The sequence below is a fragment of the Tursiops truncatus genome, chromosome 18, assembly GCF_011762595.2.
Source record: "Tursiops truncatus isolate mTurTru1 chromosome 18, mTurTru1.mat.Y, whole genome shotgun sequence".
Lineage (NCBI taxonomy): Eukaryota > Metazoa > Chordata > Mammalia > Artiodactyla > Delphinidae > Tursiops > Tursiops truncatus.
Genome location: NC_047051.1, coordinates 7,216,148 through 7,240,530, shown reverse-complemented (window position 1 = coordinate 7,240,530; position 24,383 = coordinate 7,216,148). Strand labels below are relative to the sequence as shown.

Sequence of the window (24,383 nt, the reverse complement as noted above, 5' to 3'; positions counted from 1 at the left end):
GTCCTGGTGGCCCCCAGCCCCGCGCAGTTCTCCCCAAAGGCAAGTGGGAGGTGATATCAGGGAAGCAGAGCGCAGTTGGTGCCCAGGGCACTCACCCTTCTCGAAGGTGGGCGCACGTTTGACGGGGGTGCAGCTGGCAGCAGGGGGCTGCTGGGAGCCGGCCTTCCACGGGGACAGGGGGTCACTTCCCCCCAGCCCCTGCCTGGTGGTGGAGGGGAGTTCCGGTCCCTTCCCAGGCCCAGGTGTCCTAGCAGGGTGGCTGGAGCCTGGCTGGTGTCGCAGGCCCGGTCCCACCCGGGCAGTGGCCTGGAGGCTGCAACCAGAGCCCCACCCGGGGCCGGAGGTGCTGGGGTCAGGGAGTCTTCGGATGGAGAAAACCTGCTCTCCCGAGGTAAGTGGGCTGAAAAAAATAAAACTAAAACACACACACAGCTGCTGAGACTGGCCCAGATTCTGCTCTGACGGTCGGCCTCGGTCCTGGGGGAGCTTCTCGGGGCAGTTTTAGCTTCATTCTCAGCAAAGGAGAGACAAGACACAGTTCAGAAATGAGTGTACGGCACCCTAACTGTCACAGGAAACGGCTGCAAATGACCGTGACATTATATCGTATTTTCATCTTTCTTTCTTCTTTTTAATGTTGTTTTTCATTGTGCAACCAAAAATGTTAAGATTTCAGCTGGTACTGAATACATGTTACTTGGGAGGACTACCTCCAAAAAACAAAAACCAAAACCCAAAAAACTTTTAAACCAAACCCATACAGGATGACAGGTCAACGCTGAAGATTTTGTGAGGTAACCAGATGTGCCGTGAATGGGAAGCCCCATTATATTCTTACCCTTTTTCAATTAACTTTTAAACATGCTGTAGCAAATATGTCTGTTCTCCTCAGGTGGGCGTTTTGTTTCAGGGTTCCTTTCTGCTGCCTGAGAGTGCTTTAGTCTGCCAGAGTCTCCCCTGAGAGAGAAGGAGCTCTTAATGTGGAATATTAACTCCTCTGCCTATTATATGCGTCAACCCAGGCCTACCTCTCTCCCAGGGGCATCAGAAATTGCTTTTGTGTACCGTTTGGTGAGGTCTTTGCATCCAGAAACAGAGAAAAGTGGAAGAAGAAAACAAAAACAATGCCCCAAAGAAATAAGAGCGTGACGTCCAACGACCTATAAAGCACTGAGTTTCCAGTCACTGATTTTCAAAAATAGTTCAAGCACAGACTTTAGACTCACGCTGCTTTGTGCCAGCCCTCACCTGACCACTTGCTACATGCGTGTCCTTGGACAGATATTTAACCTCTGGTGCCTTGATTTACCCATTTGTAAAATGGGCACAATAATTGACTTCATAAGGCTTCAGGGCAATGTGTGAGAATTTAATAAAATAATCCATGTAAAATGTGACACAATGCTTGGCACTTGGTTGGAACTCAATAAATAGTGAGCTATTACTTTTTACATAACAGTAACAAATTACATGATAAATTATTAGCTTATTATAATTACTATTATGTTATTACAAAGTCTCATTCTTTTCTCCTCCAATTTGGGTTTCCACCTTAATGCAAAACATACTAGAAGTGGCTTTATTCCTAATTATTTGAATTTGCTGCCAGTGGTTCCCAATCACCTGGGGAGATTACAAAGGGACTGATGCCTGGGTCTCACCCACAGGGATTCTGATTTAACTGATCTGGGGTGTGGCCTGGGCTTTGGAAATTTTGAAAGCTCCCCAGGTGATTCTAATGTACAGCCAAATTTTTGGTGGTGTCCTAATCAGAAAGGCAAGCAGATGTTTATAGTTCAAATAAAATTAAAGCAGTCTGTATTCTGAGCTAATAATTTGACTCATTTTGCTGCATTAGACATTCAAATCAGCCAATCGACTGACTTATATATTCACGGAATTTATAAGCTTTGACCGAGTTGACCAATTAATTTGGTTAAAAAGTTTGATTCATTAAAATCACATGGCCACAGCCTCAAGTGAATTGAATTTGTTGGAAATCAGCTACGATTGTGTAGGTATTTGGAAGTTTTTAGATTGTACATTACCACAGAAGTTCACCTTATTTAATTCCATTCTGTACCTTTGCTAAGAAACTGGATATTAAATAAAAATGCTGATAGTTTTGGACAGATCTGACCAATTCATTCAGTAAAACATTTGATTTCTCAAAGTCCTATAGCTACAGGCTAATGGAAATTGAATTTGTTGGGGACCAACTAGGATTTTAAGTGTAATTGGGAATATAAACTACTACAGGAGTACACATTATTTAATTCCATCCTGCACACTTGCTAACCAACGGGTTACTAAATCAAAATGCTGATAGTTCGGATGACATTAATGTTCTCTTGTCCCTTTGATCTTGTCCTGGGGACATTTTTATTCTTTTTTTTTTTTTTTTTTTGCGGTACACGGGCCTCTCACTGTTGTGGCCTCTCCCGTTGCGGAGCACAGGCTCCGGACGCGCAGGCTCAGCGGCCATGGCTCACGGGCCCAGCCGCTCCGCGGCATGTAGGATCCTCCCGGACCGAGACACGAACCCGCGTCCCCTACATCGGCAGGCGGACTCTCAACCACTGCGCCACTAGGGAAGCCCTGCCCTGGGGACTTTTGACAGCATGTAGGTTGCTATCAGATTTGGACACCACTGTCTGTGTATAATTAGCCTCTTTAAAAAATTAATGAGCGTGTTCGTCCATGTAGCGCTTCGGTCATAGTGATCCATCAGATGAATCATGAGTGAGGTAGCACTGACAGCCTCTGTCAACTTCCTGTCAATATTTTCTGTCGGAGGCACAAAATGCTAGATAAGAAAAAGTCCCTGAACCTTGTTCCCCAGAGGTTCTGGATCTGGTCATGGACCTGAGGCATCACAAGCTACTTTTTTTTTTTTGGCTGCGCCGAGAGGCTTGCGGGATCTTAGTTCCTGGACCAGGGATTTGAACCCGGGCCCCGCAGTGAAAGCACCCAGTCCTAACCACTGGACCGCCAGGGAACTCCTATCACAAGCTACTTGAAGTAGCTGGAGACAGCAGACCTTCCTGGGATGTATCCCTAACTGGACAAAACAAAATTCAACCACCACTTGTCTCCAAGTGTTTATGTTTAAAACATAAAACAGTTATCAAGTTGAAAATCAGGCAATTTTACGTGGATGGGCTACTTGCCCCACTGCAATACAAGTTATTTATTAATTTGGGTATTTATTTGTAAGGGGCAAAGAAATAGCATCATTAGAAAATACAGGGGATAAGAACAGTATTTTAGGGACTTCCCTGGTGGCACAGAGGATAAGACTGCACGCTCCCCATGCAGGGGGCTGGGGTTTGATCCCTGGTCAGGGAACTAGATCCCACATGCATGCTGCAAGTAAGAGTTCACATGCCACAACTAAGGAGCCCACGTGCTGCAACTAAGACCCAGAGCAACCAATTAAATAAATTTTTTTTGTTTAAAAAAGAATGGTATTTTAAAGTTTCCCTTCTGATTATTTTATGAAAAAAAGGAATTTTGACTAAAGATTGGATAAGAAAATTAGCTTATAATGGTCTAAAGTGTAGGAAGGGAATGAATATTTAGTAAGTGCCTATTCTGTGCTAGGCTCTTTCTGTGCATAATTTCCTTTAATCCTTACAATATCTCCTCAAAATAGAATCAATCCCAATTCACAGATAGGGTAATTGATGAAGTAACTTAAGGCTGCACAGTGGGAAGTCATAAAAATGGGGTTTGAACCCAAGTCAGTCTGCCCCAGACCCCATAAGCTATTCACTACATGTCAGGGTGGTCAACTGTCCTGGTTTGCCCAGAACATGGGACTCAGTTTTAAAACCATGACAGTCCCCAGAAAACCAGGACAAGTTGGTTACTCTACTTGGTAACCAGAGGTTACTGCTCCCTTAGCCAGCCAACCAGATTCCAGGCCCCAGGTCTGCCCCTGGTGGGAAGGATGGGCACATCCGACCAAATTACTATATCCTTTGATCATGTAGGTCAAGCACTGGCAAACTTTTCCCCTGAAGGGCCATTTTTTATTTTGCGGGTCACAGGGTCTCTGTCACAACTACTCAACTGGGTCCTTAGAGTGGGATGCAGCCATGGACAATACAAAAATGAAGGGGTGGGCTGTGTTCCAAGAAAATTTTAGTTACCAAAACTGGAGGTGGGCTGGATTTGGCCCATGGATAGTTTGCCAAACCCTGATGTAGTTTATTAATAACGAATCCTTTACATAGATAATTCAATTTGAAGAAGAATTTATTTCTAGAAGTTACTTTAATTGGGGGTAGGGTCGCTGGGCAGTTGGAAGCTGTCTTTTGGACTAACGTATTCATCAGTTAGTCGTGCCTACTGTTTGGGGACCGTGGAATTTGACTTTTCTGATCCTACTCCAAAGTCACACAGTGTGTGGGTGTGTGAAGGCGGCAGTATGGTATCTCCCATCACAAATGTATATCCCCTTCCTTGTCTGTTGGGAGATATTTGTCGCATTCATTTCTCCACTATCTTTTCAGCTTCTTCTACTTCCAAACATCATTTAAAAAGTAATTCCTGGGCTTCCCTGGTGGCGCAGTGGTTGAGAGTCCGCCTGCCGATGCAGGGGACGCGGGTTCGTGCCCCGGTCCGGGAAGGTCCCACGTGCCGCAGAGCGGCTGGGCCCGTGAGCCACGGCCGCTGAGCTTGCGCGTCCGGAGCCTGTGCTCTGCAACAGGAGAGCCCACAGCAGTGAGAGGCCCGCGTACCGCGCAAAAAAAAAAAAAAAAAAAAAAAGTAATTCCTACTGCACTCTCCATCATATGGAGATATATTCATTTGCTTCAATGCAGCATTTTCTTTATTGTGTGCTGGAAAAATAGTCCTAGCTTTTTCTATACTGAAAAGCAATGCCACTTTAGCACTGGAGCAGCCTCTACCATCCCAACATTCATTCACGCATGCCTTTATCCACTCACTGGGTACCTACTCTTCGAGGGGGAGGGGGAGGGGCCACTCAAGACCTTGTGCCCATAAACTGGGAGATTGGGATTGACACATACACACTACTATATATAAAATAGAGAACTACTAAGGTCCTATTGTATAGCACAGGGAACCCTACTCAATACTCTGTAACGGCCTACAAGGGAAAAGAATCTAAAAAAGAGTGGGTATATGGATTTGTATAACAGATTCACATTGCTGTATACCTGAAATGAACAGAAGATTGTAAATCAATTACACCCCAATAAAAATTAAAAAAAAAAACCTTATGCCCCCATCACAGATATGCCCCCAAGAGGAGAAGATACAAAGCAACACAGTCTTAAATGCAAAAGAAACAGTGGGCGTGGCTTAAGGGGATGGGGGAGGTGGGAGGGGAAGGAAATGCAAATTTGGAAGGAAACTAGCAAATGGTAAGGCTTGGGCTCAGGATTTATAAGCCAAGCACAGAGGGAGATAATAAATAGATTAGCTCAGGAACAGAAGAGGTGCTCGTGAGTCGGAGAGAGCAAGGGGTCACAGGGAGGGCACAGTTGCTGAAGCAGCAGAAGCCACTGTGTGTTCTGAAGCAGGAGACGGGCAGGGTTAAAACCAGCGATGTAGCAGAGTGTGCTGCTGGTTTCCAGGGCTGTTGGAGTTGAGAGGCTGGGTCAGAGTGTGGCCGTTGAAATGGACAGTAAGGGACAGGGTCCATAAAAATTCCACAGGAATCAAGAGGATGACATTAGTGTCCCTAATTCCAGAAAACACGCGAAGAGGTGATCCTCATGTAATGACGACGACTTCAGGTTTCAGCTGAAAAACTTCAGGTATTTTCATACTCCTTGAATCAAGATGTTCCCTGGGCAAGCAGGTGAGAAATCAGGGTTACCTGTGCAGATTTTATGTGGAATGCCGTACAGAGGTGATAACTGAACCAGGCAAGGCGTCTCCTATGCTTTTTTGTTGTTATTCATTTGCTTCATGATCTCTGCCTAAACCCTTTCATGTTTGCCTGAAGAGAAGCGTATTAGAACCAGTGTTTCTTCCAACTTACTCTGAATGCCCAATGCACAAACTCCCAGACAACATCCACGTGGGACACGTCTCTACTAACCGTAGGTTTTGAGTTAACCTGTAAACTGCCCAGATTACCAGCTCTGGCAAGGTGGGGTTCTGACCACTGGTTTTCATTGCTGGGGGCACTGCTCATCCTGGCCGTCTTGCCCACCCCACAGTAGTCACTGAATTTGTGATGGCTAAGCTCGCACTTGACTAAGGAGAACTGAATCAAACTGCGTATGACTCTCAAAGCGAATCATTTAAAAACAGTATTACAGCAATTAAGAATACATCAACACGTATTAGATAAATATTTAGATAATGCGTGCAAGAAATGAGGCACTATTTTGATTGGATGATAAAATCAACTATTCACCTGAACACATTTCATAATTTTATAATTGATCAATTGAACCCACTGACTTCAATTTCCTAACCTTACACTTGTAAGGAAGGCATTAATATTGAAGATTATCATGATATCAGGGAGAGGAAAATACTGTAATAAATAATTGAGTTTCTTTATGCTTCAGTCGCTTTCCTAAGTTACTTATGAAACAGCAACAAATACTAGTGGTGCTATTGGGAAAGTTGACATTATCCATTTCTTATTTAACAACGGAGTCATTAAAAAAGAGAGAGAGAGGGAGAGGGAGGCTGGGAGTGAGAAACATTATTGTATTAAATACAGATTCTGGTATCTTGAGAAGCTGCATGTTTGGTTTGGCTGAAGGATATCAAAAGCCACTAAGCAAGAGAATGACATTTGTTGTAGCCAAAGTAAACAATTTTTATTTCTGTTTTCCATATGCAAGCATATGAGTAGAACATAGCACATTTCATATTTGTACATTTTGGGAAAACATGTAAAATTATAATCATCATAATATAAAACACATCCCTTATGCTACTGAATGTTTCATCACTGCTTTGGGAACGCTGCATGGGCCGATAGTATAGAAATTCGTGATCCCGTGAAGTTTCAGTACTACTATGGACTGTGTATGGGCCGGACAGAAAGACCTGCACCGGAACTGTCTCAGTTCTGTGAAAATTTATTTTATAACCTGTTTCCAGAAGCTGTGATTCAAATATCATAGTAACTTATCAAATATAACCCTCATTGCCAGGAAAAGTTCCCTTGAGCCTCACTGAGATTTTTTTTTCTGATCTCACTAGGGATGCAAATGTTTTCCACTCTCCATAAACTCCAAGATTTTCCCTCTCTCTCCAAAAGAGAGTCATTTCGAGGCAGAATCCCCACCCCCAGACATAAACGTGATCAAATGCGTGCCTTTCCAGCGAGGCTTTGCCCAAAAGTTCAGACAAATTGGAGTCCTTTTTATGAAATATCATTTCTTTACACCCTAACAGTTATGCCTGCCAGACAAGATGTTTGCAATAACCTTCACAAACTTCCATATTTTGAGAAATCAATTGTGGGTGTTAAGACTGAAAACAGAAGAAATTAATGAAAAGAAGTTATTGACAATGTAAATGGGGAATTCCCTGGCAGTCCAGCAGTTAAGGCTCGGCGCTTTCAATGCCAGGGCACGGGTTCAATACCTGGTCAGAGAACTAAGATCCCGCGAGCAGCACGGTGTAGCCAAAATAAATTAAAAATGTAAATAAAGTCTTCAACAGTGCTCAGCCTATGGTATGTGCTCAATGAATATTCGTTATATAATCTTATTATTCGGGAATATGCACATTTAATGACAAATGGTAGCATATACATACACACTTAAAATGTATACACCAGGCTTCCTTGGTGGTGCAGTGGTTGGGAGTCCGCCTGCCAATGCAGGGGACATGGGTTCAAGCCCTGGTCTAGGAGGATCCCACATGCAGAGCAACTAAGCGCCACAACGACCGAGCCTGCGCTCTAGAGCCCCCGAGCTACAACTACTGAGCCCGCGTGCCACAACTACTGAAGCCCGCGCGCCTAGAGCCTGTGCTCCACGATAAGAGAAGCCACTGCAATGAGAAGCCCGCGCACTGCAAGCACGAGTAGCCCCCGCTCGCCACAACTAGAGAAAGCCTGCACACAGCAACGAAGACACAGTGCAGCCAAAAATAAAAATAAATAAATAAATTCATTTAAAAAAATGTATATACCTATTTATGTATATAAGGGGTATGTATAAACAGAGAAGTGTCCAACTTTTCCAATTGCCAGAAATAATCTTTGCTTGTGAATTAATTCATTGCTGTTTGCTGTTTATTTGTTCTTTTGTTGAGAGTTGGAAAGGAGAGTACTGGCAGAGGTGTGAAATGGCTCCGTTATTTTAGTTAATTATTAACCCTGAAGCCTCACCATAATTATTCTAATCTCAGCATTGAAGCAACTTTGGCCATTGATGAAATGCCTAACCAATGAATTAAAATCACAAAACACACTGCACGGTGCCACCTTTATCACAGATCATAGGAGGTTAGAATGGGAAGGGCAGTCAGGTGTCATCCAGCACAGTGCCCTCGTTTTACAAGTGAGGACACTGCAGCCCAAAGATGTAAGGTGACTGCCCAGAGCCCAAGGCAAATATCAGAGGGGTCATTTCAAGACTGGACTTTTACCTCCACATCCAGGCTGTGTCCAGTCTCATTATCTGGAAGGCTTTTTCTCCTCTGAAAAAACAAGTCTGTCTGATTACACCGTGTGAAGCCATTACAGCTGGATTTGCTTCCTTGGCCTCTCGTGGGTGACGGCCTCCTAAGCCTCTCAAATGCAGAGAAGAGGGATTACGATTCTAAGATGATGAACTGAAGCGGCCCCAGCAGGCCTCCCCTCAACCTCCCCTTTCCTGCTCTGCTGTTGTAAATACACAAACATATACAGGTGCCAAGTAACACCACCTCATTTTAGAATTAAAAAGTCTGCTGTTTTGTTTTCCAAGTATATTTTTAAATGAAGTCTTTGAAAATAAGTCACAGGAATCTCTTGTATCTAGACAGCATTGTTGGTGAGCATTGGTTATTGATAAGTTCAAGAAATCCCTTGTCTCTGATTCTGATGTTCAGAATGGAGGGTCCAGTTAGGCAAATTTGCCTGAAACCACACCTGCAGAACCTGGAGAACAGGCTGGAGGCTCCTGAACTCGGGTTCTGGTCTCCTCTGTGCTGTATGTCCCGCACTAAATGCAGTGCCTTTGGACATCGTAGGCGCTCCGTGAAGTTTGCTGGATAAATTCATGAAAGAATAATAAGCAAATTAAATGTCTGTTTCTCCGAAGTTTCCATGGGAATCGAAGAGAACCTTAATCTGGAGAAAGGCATTGGCGCTTTCTAAATTATGTCTCCCAAATGATCTGGCTACACTGGCGAGGCCAAAAAACCAACCAACCCAACAGAAACCCAAACGCCCTTTAAACTTTTCCATTCACCTCTGGTAGCCACTGCAATGCAGCCAAAAATAAATAAATTAATTAATTAATTAAAGGAAAAAAAAACAACAAAAAAACTTCCACCGTGTCATGCCACCTTCCGTTTTGAATTCTAGAAAGACGGATCTGTGTGTTCCCAAGCCAGGAAGACAGTGAGCCCTGGGTCTCTTACACGGCAGCTGCATTGCACAAAGGACAAGTGCCTTTCACCTAGTTTTGCCGGTGGCATTTACAAATCTGCCCTGGACTTTGCCACATCCAGTTTTCTATCCCCAAAGCACCGCTGTGAGTTGATGGGAGGGAAAAACATTAACTTCACTTCAGCCTGAAGAGAGGTCAGCGACATGTCCGGAGTCACACGGGGACCCAGAGTGCCTGCCTGGGTGGTTCCTGAATCAGTTTGAAGGTTGGCTATTTAAACAGCAGGAGCTATGTATTCATTTTGGAAGTCTCTTAGTCTGTGTTTCTAAATGGTCGACATGTAGATGAAGGGGGGAAATCATTTAGTGTCTACTCACTGCTCCCAAGACCACGAAGTGAAAATAAAACTATTCAGAAAAGTTTGTAGAAAATTTATCTCATGATAAATCTACAGTTGGGTTATTAGGAAGCTAGAAAAGTCTATTTGAAAGATAGCTTCAGCTTTTGAAGTGGATTTCATGGAGCAGGTGAGGGCCCTCATGACTGTCCCACCCCCATCCCAACTGCAAGAAAAATGCCCCCGAGTGGCAAGACCAACATCTAAGCCCACTTGACATTTTAAAATTTTTCTTGGGACTTCCCTGGTGGCACAGTGGTTAAGAATCTGCCTGCCAATGCAGGGGACACAGATTCGATCCCTAGTCTGGGAAGATCCCACATGCCGTGGAGCAACTAAGCCTGTGTGCCACAACTACTGAGCCTGTGCTCTACAGCCCGCGAGCCACAACTACTGAGCCCATGTGCCACAACTACCGAAGCCCGCGTGCCTAGAGCCCGTGCTCCGCAACAAGAGAAGCCACCACAATGAGAAGCCAGCGCACTGCAATGAAGAGTAGCCTCTGCTCACTGCAACTAGAGAAAGCCCGTGCACAGCAATGAAGACCCAACGCGGCCAAAAAATAAATTAACTAATTAATTTTTAAAAATTTAAAATAAAATAAAACACTTAAAAAATTTCGTATGTTTGGGTGAAAGCTGACTTTCCAAATAGCCACTTTTTTCTGTCTTTACCTAGATGCTTGTACTGGAGACAAAATGGTAGAGGCTGAAGGGAGTACAGTGGGTGACTGAACAAGCTTCTTCCACGCTACCCTTACGCCAGCTAATGTTATTAATCAATGCATGGCAATGATTGGTGCTAAACGAAAAGTTTCCCCTTTTTAGGTTCAGCTGTGGTTGAAGCTCATATTTTCTCCGATTCAATAGAATAATCGTAGAAGTTGGTTGGAACCACCTTGGTTCTTCCAGTTCTCTTGCCCCTGCCTCATGCTTTGCATGTGAAACAATTCTAGTTCCTTTAACAATCCGATCTCCTTCTAGTTCCCTTTTCATCCAGTTGTGTGACTCCTCTCCGTGCCTGCTGTGTGTTTTCTGATTATGTTCTCTTGGGGAGTTTGGAAATTTACCCACACCAGTAGCCCTCACCCTCCAAAACAAAAACGAAACAGCTCACACACATCCCCAGAGTAACAGGAGGACTGGCCCCCCTACCCCAGTCAGCCTGTATCGTTGATTTCATATATATTTGTACATGTGGTCATCTGTAGGTTCCTTTGGCCACTTTATTGAGCTAATTAAATTCTAAGATAGTCTAAAGTTTACCAAATTGACCAGAAAACTCTTAGCCACCTAATGTGGCAATGAAATGAAGATACATCTTTCAAGAAGACATTGGCTGTGACAATGACTAGAGAAGAAAGAAAATCCCTAGAATTCTTGACAACTTGGCGATTTCATGTTGCCCACTGTGGTATATCGCTTTCTGCTGACGATAATCACAAGAGCTGGGCCCACTGGATGTAAAAAAGGGAACTTAAGAAGAAGGAGAGGGACTTCCCTGGTGGTGCAGTGGTTAAGAATCCGCCTGAAAATGCAGGGGGCACGGGTTCAATCACTGGTCCGGGAAGATCCCACATGCCACAGGAGCAACTAAGCCCCTGCGCCACAACTGCTGAGCCTGCGCTCTACAGCCCACGAGCCACAACTACTGACCCCTCGTGCCTAAAGCCTGTGCTCCGCAACAAGAGAAGCCAGTGCAATGAGAAGCCCGTGCACCACAACGAAGAGTAGCCCCCGCTCGCCGCAACTAGAGGAAGCCCGTGCACAGCAACGAAGACCCAATGCAGCCAAAAATAAACAAATAAATAAATTTTAAAAGAAGGAAAACTTTCTTTACGAGTTGAAAGTAAAAGAAGCCAGGCTGATATTAGCATCTATAGATTTTAGATATGAAAAATTATAGACAGTGGTTTCAGTTATTAAAAAGCATGAGCTTAAGCCTTTTGATCCCTCAGTTAGAGTGCTGATTCAAAAAGTGTTCAAACACAACCTTTGACAGCTCAATTTCTAAAATAACATCATAAAAGCAGGAGAGTGAACAAATCTGTGCGTATCTATACTACAGGAGAAATCCTACCACCAATTACTAAACGGAAGTGCAGGGGTCCCTGTGCGCTTGTTAAAGATCTTACTGAAAGGCTGACGGGGAGCACGTGACAGTGTCACTGAGGGGAACGAAGGCCTAGGCTTGATGAAAGATGCTGCACTTTAGAGCAGCCCAGCACAGCCTAGAGTTGGAGAAGCTACCTCTTTTGCCTGTGAAATTCGCATTTGTTTTTTCCCTTTACCAATTTCATCTGACCCCTGTGCCCTACCTTCTGCTGTCTGCACCTTTAGCCTAAAGTAAAGACACCCAAGTTATGGTGTGCATTCCAGATATTTCAATCACTAAATGTCAGTTCAGTGAGGGGAAACGTCAATTAAAACAAAAGTGGACTTCTCACAATTATTATTGTGGCTTGCGTAGGCCCAGGTTCCAAATTTTCACCCTTATCCCACCTTCCCTCTCAACCCTCACTCCTGGTTGGGGAAAAAAGGACTAGAAAGGCATGGAGCATATAATTTCTTTCCTTTCAGTTTCTCTAAGTAAACTTCCGGTTCTGGTCCAACTGTGTGTTAATATCCTGATATTAACACACAGTCTGAATTCTGAGTAGCCAGATCTCATGGCTTTAAAACTCCAACAGTTCTGATGGGTAGTTGCATCTCTTTTTTTTTTTTTTTTTTTTTGCGGTCCATGGGCCTCTCACTGCTGTGGTCTCTCGCATTGCGGAGCACAGGCTCCAGACACTCAGGCTCAGCGGCCATGGCTCACGGGCCCAGCTGCTCCGCAGCATGTGGGATCTTCCTGGACCAGGGCACAAACCCGTGTCCCCTGCATCGGCAGGCAGACTCTCAACCACTGCACCACCAGGGAAGCCCGTAGTTGCATCTCTTAATGCCCACTTTCTTTTAAGATTTTTTTTTTTTCATTTGGAACATTTTTAAAGTCTTTATTAAATTTGTTACAATATGGCTTCTGTTTTATGTTTTGTTTTTTGGGCGTGAGGCATGTGGGATCTTAGCTCCCCAACCAGGGATCAAACCTGCACCCCCTGCATTGGAAGGCCAAGTCTTAACCACTGGACCACCAGGGACGTCCCTAATGGCCACTTTCAATAGTGCATATACACAGACTCTCAACTGAAGTTCTGACGGAGCAGTCTGAAATTGTGCGAAGCACAGCAACTGGCCCACTCGCTAGCGTGACCATCCATGGTCCAGCATGTTTTAATTCTACCTGCTTATTCATCAGTTGCCTGACTAAAGAATGATATTATGTCCAAATCAAATTGCTTATCTTGTATTTCACAGGACAAAGGGGAATCCTGGGTGTCTGAGTTTGTTTCCCAAAGACTTTCCATTGACCCAGTTCATATTTCTCAACAGGAAGTCATATAGACTCAGGAAATGATCGAACGTATGCAACTGAGAGCCAAAGATGATCATAGTGTGAGGTCAGATATAAAAATATACACATGCAAAGAGACAGAAATAATACATTTAGGGGCATTTTCACGAAAAGTTACCCCTTTAGAGAAGAAGTTAAAATTATACTTCCTTAGGGCTTCCCTGGTGGCGCAGTGGTTGAGAGTCCGCCTGCCGATGCAGGGGACACGGGTTCGTGCCCCGGTCCGGGAAGATCCCACATGCCGCGGAGCGGCTGGGCCCGTGAGCCATGGCCGCTGAGCCTGCACGTCCAGAGCCTGTGCTCCGCGACGGGAGAGGCCACAGCAGTGAGAGGCCCGTGTACCGCAAAAAAAAAAAAAAAATTATACTTCTTTACCTGAATTTTCAGGTGTAACTCACTTTGTAGACTACTTGGAATACTGAAATCCTCTCTCATTTTTATAACACAATTGGTCTTGTATTTCTCTATAACAAGTATTAGACCCAGAAAAATACAAAGCGCTCAGTAAGAACGCAGCAAAATGTACCCCACAAAATCACATATTTAAAGGTAAGATTATATTACTGATAAATTATTAGAAGTCTACTCAAATGAAGCTACAGAATATGAATGCAAAGTAGTCAGAGTTACTTTTATATTTGGCTTAATAGCTAAGAAGCTTAAAAAGAAAAGCAATATTATAACAGGACCAAACAGTGGGACAGCAGAGTCACTCGGTTCCTATCAAGTCTTCTCCCTAATATTCTGTACGAGAATCTACAAGTTGCATTTATTGTGGAAGCTTCTGGCATTTGGAAATGAATGGCTGATCTTGGTTAAAGCCTAGAGGAGATATGCAGACACTTCTTCAAACCAGTAAGATAACTGGTTTGCTCTTTGGCCTCAGATAGAATCGCCGCTGAGTAAGGGTTGTGTAGACCAGGGTTGGGAAAGAAGGCCATTTGGCAGGTAACTGAGGTAGCAGTTAGAGCAAACAAGATTGCAGCAAATGTCCGGGTAGAGATAACAACCCAATATACAAGAATTCAAAGCAGGTTGTTGATATGGCCTTTCTTCCCCAACTGGAATAGAAGTTCCACGTGGGCAGAGATTTTTACATTTTGTTCATGACAGTTATCCCCAGCTTCTGGAACAGTTCCTGGCTTATAAATATTTGATGAGTGAATGAACATAAACTAAGTTTCAGAAGACATATTTGTCCAAGGAAATTAAATTCCACATATATCTAATGAGCACCTAAGCAGTGCTATGCTAAGTGTCCTTGTGTAATGCAGAAGTCGCTGCAGTGTGACTTGGGAAAGCATGGTTCCGGGTGGGGGGATGGGGGGAGAGAGGCGCTGATGAGATCAAGGAGTGTCTTTGGGAATACAGCCATTTGGGACGGTATTAAATGCTGGACGGTAGGAAAGGCAGAAACTGGGACCCAAATGCCAGGCCTGACTTTGAGTGCCTGGCACCCGCTCAGGGCACTTTCCAGCAGGTGCTCAGTAAATGCCTGTGGATCCAGGAACTGGCCACGGGGATCCAGGGAGGCATCCAATCCAGCCTCGGGATCAGCAAGCTGCCAGGACCAGCCTGGGACTCGGCGCAGGCCTTCCTCTGTCTCTGCCTCACTCCCTTGAATGACCAGGGCCAAGTCCAGAACGGGGACTGTCAGAGTGAGGGCTGAGGACTCGTGCCCCAGAATTCAGTGTTAAAATGTCAAACCCCAGGGCCCTACTTGAGACTTCCTATACCTTAGAAGAGGGACCCAGAAACTAGCACTGTAATCAAGTATCCAGGTAAGTCTCTTACATACACCAAAGTTTGGATTCTACTAAAGTAGGATTTCGTAGACAAGAAAAAAGATCTAGTAAGAATTCTCTCTCAGATATCCGCATTAGTAACTGAAATCCCAAGGGCATGAGAAATTAATATTTTGGGTGGTTCCTAAGGACCAGGGACTGTTTAACATGCTTTTCACATATAACTACTTAATATTCAATAATTCAAAGGGGTAGTTTTATTATATCTATTTTTAAGGAAACAAGCTCAAGGATAGTAAATAACTTGCCTAACACTGCACAGCAAGTACCTAGTGGGAATCCAAACCAGGTCTGCTTAATTCCTGAGACCACAGGCACCCCTATGTCTTGCTGCATCTTGGGCAAATGCAGAATGGAGGGAATCCGGACATTCCATAGCGCCTGTCTTTAGGGAATGTACGCAGACTCAGTTTCTCATTGGTTGAATCTGTCAAGGTGAATTTCTGGAAATCAAGATTTGAGGTTTTAATTATACATGCATTAGGTCTAGACAGAGAGTGTCTAAACCACCTGTGACTTTAATAATCCTTATAAAAAGGCCAAACACCAGATGAAGTGATTTGTCTGGGGCAGAAAACTTGCGCATAGGACAGACAAATACCTTAAGAGGACAACAGGGGAGGTGTAGACCGTTACAACTGACACTGCCGCTCTGCTCCAAGTCTTCTCAGATTTCAAAGAGAGCCCAAGGGACTTGCCTGGTGGTGCAGTGGTTAAGAATCCGCCTGCCAGTGCAGGAGACCATGTTCGATCCCTGGTCCGGGAAGATCCCACATGCCGCGGAGCAACTAAGCCCATGCGCCACAACTACTGAGCCTGTGCTCTAGAGCCCAGAAGCCAGAACTACTGAAGCCCGCGTGCCTAGAGCCCGTGCTCTGCAACGAGAAAAGCCATCGCAATGAGAAGCGGGCGCACCGCAATGAAGAGTAGGCCCCGCTCGCCGCAACTAGAGAAAGCCCGTGAGCAGCAACAAAGACCCAACGCAGCCAAAGAAGAGAAGCCAAAAGTCCAGCTTTCCCTGTGAAATATCCTGATTTTTATTTTTCATTTTATTTATTTTTAAAAATTTGTTTACTGTTGGCTGCGTTGGGTCTTAATTGCTGAGCATGGGCTTTCTGTAGTTGCTGTGAGCAGGGGCTACTCTTCGTTGCGGTGCACGGGCTTCTCACTGTGGTAGCTTCTCTGGTTGCGGAGCACAGGCTCTAGGTGCCCGGGCTTCAGTAGTTGCGACGCGAGGGTCAGTAGTTGTGGCTCGTGGGCTTAGTTGCTCCGCGGCATGTGGGATCTTCCCGGCCCAGGGCTCGAACCCATGTCTCCTGCATTGGCAGGCAGATTCTTAACCACTGCACCACCAGGGAAGTCGCCTGATTTTTAAATATAGATAACGAATTCAAAAGTTTAAAACACACTTCAAAGGGCAAACAAACAGGTCTGGAAAACAAGGACGGGCCCACGCAGCGCCAGTCTACAACCTCTGGTCTGGAGCTCCCTCCCAGAGACTTAAGCTACATGGAGTAACTGGGATATTAATAGTTCCGTGAAACGTGCGTCTGTGCATCCTGTTTACGTGAAGGTACACCCTATCACTGCTGCTGGTTTAATGTGGTAAAATGTGCATCACATCGTCTTTGACTGCGTGCAGGTGTACGAGACACAGCCTGAAGGCCAAATTTTTGTAAACTGAATTGAGTCTTTCTATTTACTTACCACTGTTGGGATGCCTCATTCTGGTTTTGGCGTGATCTTCCATTGGCATTGGCCAATTTAAAATTAATGATTCGCTGGCTCATTTTAAAGGAAAATGGAGTAAATTCTCCGGGGGGAAGAGCCTTCGGTTTTAGTATGCACCCCCTACTGCGTCTGCTTTATTTTTTTAATTTAATTTTATTTTTTAATATTTATTTATTTGGCTGTGCCGGGTCTTAGTTGCGGCATGCGGGATTCAGTTCCCTGACCAGGGATCGAACTCTGGCCCCCTGCATTGGGAGCGGGTAGTCTTTACTGGACCACCAGGGAAGTCCCTGCATCTGTTTAATATTAATTGACTGCATTTGGAGATTTCCTAAGAAGAACTTCCTGGTACTTAAGCATTAAAACTGCTCTGTTTCAGAGCAGAAATTCTCTCTCACTTACCGAGCTGATAATGCGATTCGCTTCATATGATGTAATGATACACGTTCGGAAACAGGAAGTTTAGAACAACTAATAGGGGTTTTACCCCTATTATTTAATGATTTAAAATGTTAAGTTACGCAGGACTATGAACCAGCCAATGAATTACTGTTGTTTCTAACACTTCCACGGTCTAAATAACACTTCACTCTTTTGGTATTGGCAGCGCCTTAGGGAATATTTTCATCTCTATTTTAAGACAGGGTTTCTTTTTGCAACGTGTATGCATTTATGTCGTGTTATCAAGTGAGGCAACGTCAACCGACCAAAGCAGAAATCATCAAATCAACTGAACACAATGTCACAGCGTCACCCGTCTAATAATGGATGATAAACGCAGTATAGACGCACAAGCATCAGTGTGAACGGATTAAAAAGGCACTTACAAGGATGACCCGCAAAGACTCCTAGTTTCAAGACCCAACAAAAAGCCTCCAGGAAGTGAAGCCGGCAGGTTTTAATCTCACTTATTTTCATGGCTATGTTTTTTTTATTGTAGTTTTCCACTGTAAAACAAAAGCGCATCAAAGGAGTCTGGTGGATTTTGGAGAAGAAAAACCTCCTCTCTCCCGGAAGTCTGACGGAGCCCAGATCCCGGACTGAGCGGCCGCGGCCACGGGGAGCGCCCCTCGCGCCCCGCGCCCCCCGCGCCCCGCGCCCACCGGCCGGCGTGCTGCTGCCCCCGCTGCCGCTGCTGCTGCCCAGGCCAGGGCGGGGCGGGCTGCGCTTGTTTTTTTCTTTTTTAGGGGGGTGGGGGGTGTGTTTCAGGAAAGCTCCGCGGTGCTGACCTCATCTTCCAAAGCAGCGCGTCCGCTGCCCGAGAGCGGTGGTCGCAGTCAGCGCCCGCCGGTCCTCCGGCCGCCGTCAGGGCTCCGCGCCCTCCCCCTCCTCTTACCCCGCACTTCCTCCTTCCTCCGCCCTCCCCTCCCCTCCCCCACCCTCCTACCTCCCTTCCCCCTCTGCCCCGCCCCTCCCCATCCCCCCACCTCCTCCTCCTCTCGTCCCCTCCTCCCCTCTCTCCCTCTCACCCACCCACCCACCAATTCCTTCTCCCACCTCCTCCTTGCCCCACCCCGCCCCTCCCCCACTCCTCCTACCTCCCTGTCTCCAACTTCCCCCCACTCTTCCCTTCCCCCGCCTCCTCTCACCTCCCACCTCCTCCTTCCTCCGCCTCCTCCCACCCCATCCCTTTCCCCTTCTCTCCCCTCCCCCGGCCCCCAGGGCTGCGGGCGGCTCCCTGGTTTCGGCGTCGCACACACGTCTGGGCAGAGTGTGGTTCCCAGGCTCTCGATCTGGAATTCAGACGGGAAAGTTTGCTGGCAGCTCCAGCGCCCGGGCCGCCCTCGGGCCCGGCCCGTCAGCGCCCGTCAGCGCGGCATTCACACAGGGGCGGGTGGCAGCGCCCTCCGCTTGTCTGCTCACTTTCACGACGATTCTGCCCTTGAAGTTCAGCACGGATTAATGAGCGGCAGTACTTTTTGTTTTAGAGAAGAGAATGAGGGAGCCGAATGGGACCGAGAGGGAGAGAGGCGAAGGGGAGGCGCGAGAGCCGGGGAGCAAGTTGGCGCCGGTGGGCTGGGGATGGAGGGTCCTTTAGGGCGGAACTGCATCGTCGGATTCCGCGCAGAGGTAGGTGGGTGCAAAGACAAGGGGCCGGACAGCGGAGTCCCAGGCAAAGAAGTGTGTGGTATTTCTGCTGCCCGAAATGAGGCCACACAGTCTTGTTTCCCACTTCTTCAGACTCAGTAGATCCAGATCGGATCGCGTGAGTCTGTTTTATTCCCATTTGCACATGAGGGCACTGAGGCAGGGACAGGCTAAGTGACTCGGCCACCGCCACACAGCTCTTAGTGGCCGACCCAGGACTCAAGCCTACATCTCTCTGACTCCAAACCCCTATTCTACTGTGGCCTGGTATTTGCTGGTTCAGACAAATGGCTCCGCTTCAGCACCGATTGAATCCATGCCTTGTGTGGAGCACAGGCAGGTAGATTTGCAGGTAGGTATGTGCTCAGAATTCCTCCAGACTTGTATTTCACAAGGGACATAATCAGTGCATCTCTACCCCTCAGGACGTTGAGGAGGCCTTTCATTAGCAGGAATCTGAATTCCTAGACTTCCTCCAGAGGGAGTGTGCTTAAGGAGCTGTTGTTTCCAGTGAACCCGAGTCTCCCTGTGGCTTATTAGGGAGATTCCCTGGGCCCTAGGCCCATATCCCCGGTGCAAAATTGCTGGACTATCTAATAAGAGTTTTTAAATCCCCCAATTCCCATTCTTCTACAAAGGAAATCTACGATAGAGAGGGCGGGGAGACCAGCAAGTGAAGTTAAACTTGAAGGTTTAATCGCACTCTTGCAACATACCCAGAAAGTTCTGCTGGGCCATGAAGAACCCCTGGGAAAAACTGGGATTTTGGCCCCTTTGGTATTTTACAAACTGTTTACTCTGGAGACTAAGGAGATGGGTAGTGATGGTGATGGGACATTTGTGGTCCCCCAAGTATGTGTGCCCCTGTTTATCCCCAGCAAATACAAAACACACCTGGTTCACTTAGGTTCTTGGATAGTAGTTTCTTTTCAGAAGATTTCAAGATACCACTAAGGATGGTTTGGGCTTCAGTTGCTATTTTTACTTCTACTTAATATCTACACATTCATCAGTCACCAGAACACACCCTAACCGTCACCCCAAAAACGAGATAAAGATTTGACAAGTCTAGCCTTCCAAGAAAGTCCGAGGGAACATGTTTGACACATGTTTCAATACAGTGCAGGGGAATCGGTGTTTAAGATGCTGTGTTGTGGAATAATACCTCAGGGTGCTAGCTGATGGTGCATTTATTCCTAAGCTTCACGCAGCTCCCATATTGACCAAATCCCCCACAGGATCACTAGGAAGTTCTCCTGATTATCCTTTCTCCTTTTCTCCAGGCTAAGAGCTGAAGCCACCAGATATGAGGATTGGTACAACCTGACACCCAAGCCTTGTTTTTGGGGTGGGTGGGTGCTGTGGTGGGCCTGTGGCTCCTTGGGCAGGGAGCCGGTGCCCAGGCTGGCTGTGGCAGTAGCGTGCGCCCCGGCAATGTGAGGGGCGTCGGTGGATCTGGGCAGCTGCTCCACAGCAGAATCGGGCTATTGCCTCCAGGTGGACAGCTGCCCTAGTCTTTTTTCATGACAGCCCATGGGGGCCTGCGGGCAGGCTTTCCTTGTGTTGAGGAGGGACCCCTGGAGGGTGGTCAGAGAATCTCCTGCTTCTTGCCAGGCACCCTGAAGAGGAGAAGAGAATCAGGGGAGTCAAATGAATCTGACAACCCACCTCCCTTTGCAAGTAATGTTGCCTCAGAGCTGCTTCCTTATCTGGCCTTGGAGCCTTTGCTGCTCCTGGGCTCCCCTGTACCCTTGACTGCCCGGGCGTGTCCGCCACCGCCGTGCCCTGGGCCCCAGACCCTTCCCGGCCATTGTGCCTCTGCTGGATCCCATTCCTAGGGAATCCAGAGGCAAGTCCAGGTTACTCTGCTCCGTGAACAGTGGGCAATGTAGGTGTTTGCCTTTTCACCACGACCATCGACAGACAGGACTTGGATGCCAGGGCTGGCTCTGGGACAGGGAAGCTTCAGGCCTTTGCTGGAGCAAAACAGTGAGGGAGGTACTCGGGGTTTTCAGCACCTCTTAAATCATCCCGGAGAGAGCGAGCGAGCCACTTACTTCTCCACAACGGCTCTGCTGCCGACTCTGTCACAAGAAGATGAACTACAAGTAATAAAATCAAGATGAAGTTATGTGTAAATCTTTCCAGCTTACAAAGATTATAGAAAGTGGAAGATGAAAGGGATATAAAGACCATCTACTTCTACCTCCTCGTTTCGCGACTCTAAAAGCCGAGGCCCAGGGAGGTGTGTGGACTAACGGACGGTCCCACAGCGGCTCCGAGGCAGGAGTTGCACCAGCATTCTGCGACTGTTGCACGACATCCTTGCTGTTCCCCAGTCCCAGGGCATCTTTCACCTTTTGAAAACAGGCAGAGAGAAATCCATCCTCCGGCATCTTCACCTCCCTCTACGTTTATCGTTTCCAGCTGCTAAAAACTGGCATTTTAAAAAGTGGGTCATCCTGCCGGTCACTGAGGGTCAGGGCTCTGGTGAGTGCTGATTGAGAGGAGGGAGAACAGGCAGGTGGTTGGAAGCAAAACAGACAGCCTCCCGTCTGGCGCCTGGGGATTCTGTCGCTCGAGTCCCTGGGTGTGTACCCTCAGCAAATACTAACCCACAGAGTCAATTGCCAACTCCAGTCATCTGTACATTTGCCCTCCGGGAATGTAAAGCTGGAGGAAATGCCATTTCCTAATCTCATTGGCCTTGGATGGAAAGATGTTTTTGCCCAGTAGAAGCCTTCAAAGAGCGCATGTGTATTTAGGACCTGCAGTGCTCTCCAGGATCCTTTAAGGGACCCGGCTGTCAAGAAAAACCCACAGATGCTTCTGGCTTTGTCTTTGCCTCAGTTAAGACCTTTGGGTTGCAAGTCACCCACGTGAGTTGGCTGAAGTGTGTAGATGAAGCCGTGCGTCATCAAGTCCGGACGGATGGCTGACAGGCACCCGGGCAGGACCCCTCTCCAGCTTCGTCTCTGCTTCCTGTCTCTCGCTCTGCAATCGACTTTCTTCTTCTTGGTGGGCAGCTAGACTGGGTGGGAGATGATCTGCTGTGATTACCACGTTAACATCTCCTCTCCTGCAGAGATTAGCCAGGCGACTGGCCGTCCTCAGCCCAACACCGAATTCCCAGGAGGGAGGATGTGGTTGGCCCAGCCTGAGGCAGGTGCACAACCTGATCCAAACAAGGTGGCGCAGGTAGGGTGCCCCAAGACAGACTGAGGGGCGGTTCTCCCTGACAGGAGAATGAAGTGCGGTGGGCAGACATTTCCCAAGGGTGACTATCCTAAGCTTTGATCCAATTAGCCATGGGTATAGAAAAGTGGTAGGTGCAGGTGGGAGTCTGGGATAAATCAGACACTCTAGAGACTTAATTTGCCTAAATTCTTGAGTGACTAATTCTCTATCATGTAACTCTGTCTTTTTAGAGAGCTGTTTCCTTGCAGTTCAACCCCTGTCCTCTGGGCTCTAAGAAAGCCCATTCAATCAACCTGAGGAATGTCTTGATCTTTTATGTGGTTATCATATATATTTTCATCCTGTTGAAGGGTGGTAGCTGGATAGATACTGAGAATGAAATAAAGGTGTAATATTAAATTTGTATGGTTGATATATATAGGTATGTGCATATGTATATATTGGGTTGGACAAAAAGTTCATTCGGGGTTTTCCGCACAATGTTACAAAAGCCCCAAACGAACTTTTTGGCCAACCCAATATATACATACACGTACGCATACCTACATTTTTATTTATTGTTGTTTTTAATAGTACTTTTTAAAAATGCATTTTTTTCTTTTTAATTTATTTATTATTTTTGGCTGCGTTTGGGTCTTCGTTGCTGCGTGCGGGCTTTCTCTAGTTGCAGCGAGCAGGGGCTACTCTTCGTTGCGGTGCGCGGGCTTCTCATTGTCCTGGCTTCTCTTGTTGCGGAGCACGGGCTCTAGGTGCGCGGGCTCAGTAGTTGTGGCACACGGGCTTAGTTGCTCCGCGGCATGTGGGCTCTTCCCAGACCAGGGCTCTAACCCGTGTCCCCTGCATTGGCAGGCAGATTCTTAACCACTGCACCACCAGTGAAGTCCATACCTACATTTTAAAACATCCAACCTACTTCCAGAAAGGATTGGAGCAAATTCTAATAAAAACAGAAGAAATATGACAAAAAACCATTAACATTAAAAAGATGTAAAAGTCAAGTAGCAAACAGGTTGCAGTTGAGCAGAGTGGCAGAGATGGACAAACTCTGATTCCTGGCCTGAATTGATTACTCAACTTGGCTCTGAACTTTCTAATATTCAAGAGAAAGAAGAAAATTTGTGAATTGAGTGGCTATTATTATTTAAGCATCTAGAATCACATCTAGATGGAAACATCTAGAATAGTGGAAACATCTAGAATTGTGGATCTCAAAATATAGTCCAGGGCCTCCTGGGGTCCTCAAAACCCTTTCAAGGGGGTTCCATAGGTCAAAACTATTTTCATAGTAATATCAAGACACTGTTTGCCTCTTTTAGTCTCATTCTTATGAGTACACAGTGGAGTTTTCTAGAGCAGCTGTCCCCAACCTTTTTGGCACCAAGGACCGGTTTCGTGGAGGACAATTTTTCCACGGACCGGTGGGGGGTGGATGGTTTGGGGATGATTCAAGCACATTACATTTATTGTGCACTTTATTCCTATTATTATTGCCTTGTAATATATAATGAAATAATTATACAACTCACCATAATGCTGACAGGGCGAGGAGCTCAGGCGGTAATGCGACCAATGGGGAGCCGCTGTGAATACAGATGAAGCTTCGCTCGCAGGCCGCTCACCTCCGCTGTGCAGCCTGGCCCAGGGTTTGGGGACCCCTGTTCTAAAGGCTACATGTCATGTAATATGCCCACAGATTGAATGCAAAATCAGGTATGAGAATCCAGCTGTCTTATACTAAGCTAGACATTCAAAAGATTTACAGAAATTTAAAATAATATCACTCTTCTCACTAATTTATTTTTGTTATGTAAAATGTATTTTCACAAAACATTCATTATGTTGATCTATTTTGAGTCAATGCTATTATTTTAAATGAATTAATAAATATAAAATTTTTGTTTTAATTTTTAATATGGTAAGTGTTGATGGATATATCCTATATAAGCAAAAACTCTGGGGTTCTCAATAACTTTTAACAGTGTTAAAGGAGTCCTGAGACCAGAATGTGCGAGAATCGCTATCGAGAATCTTATTATTATTTATGTACCTGAGATGGTGATTTTTGCCCCCAAAATTCTATTTTAGAAGGCATTGGGCATGTCTCTATTTGATCCTTGGCAAAACTAAAATCATTTTATGAATAAAGTATGATTTTTGTCAACA

At 46.0% G+C, this 24,383-nt stretch overlaps 2 long non-coding RNA genes across 3 annotated transcripts in view; one reads left to right on the top strand and one right to left on the bottom strand.

The window, feature by feature from the left end:
• LOC109550244 (uncharacterized) overlaps positions 1-18,289 on the bottom strand; it is a 23,321-nt gene extending 5,032 nt beyond the window's left edge. The window contains exons 1-3 of one of the 2 annotated variants that reach the window (XR_012327561.1): positions 18,164-18,289; positions 17,762-17,881; positions 96-5,824 (exon numbers count right to left, since the gene is read on the bottom strand). This is a non-coding gene — a long non-coding RNA (uncharacterized lncRNA). The remainder of the gene's footprint in view (positions 1-95; positions 5,825-17,761; positions 17,882-18,163) is intronic. The other variant, XR_012327562.1, reaches the window with a different exon arrangement.
• Positions 17,874-24,383, top strand: LOC141277015 (uncharacterized). The gene is made up of 2 exons (XR_012327563.1): positions 17,874-19,374; positions 20,306-24,383. It is a non-coding gene; the product is annotated as an uncharacterized lncRNA (long non-coding RNA).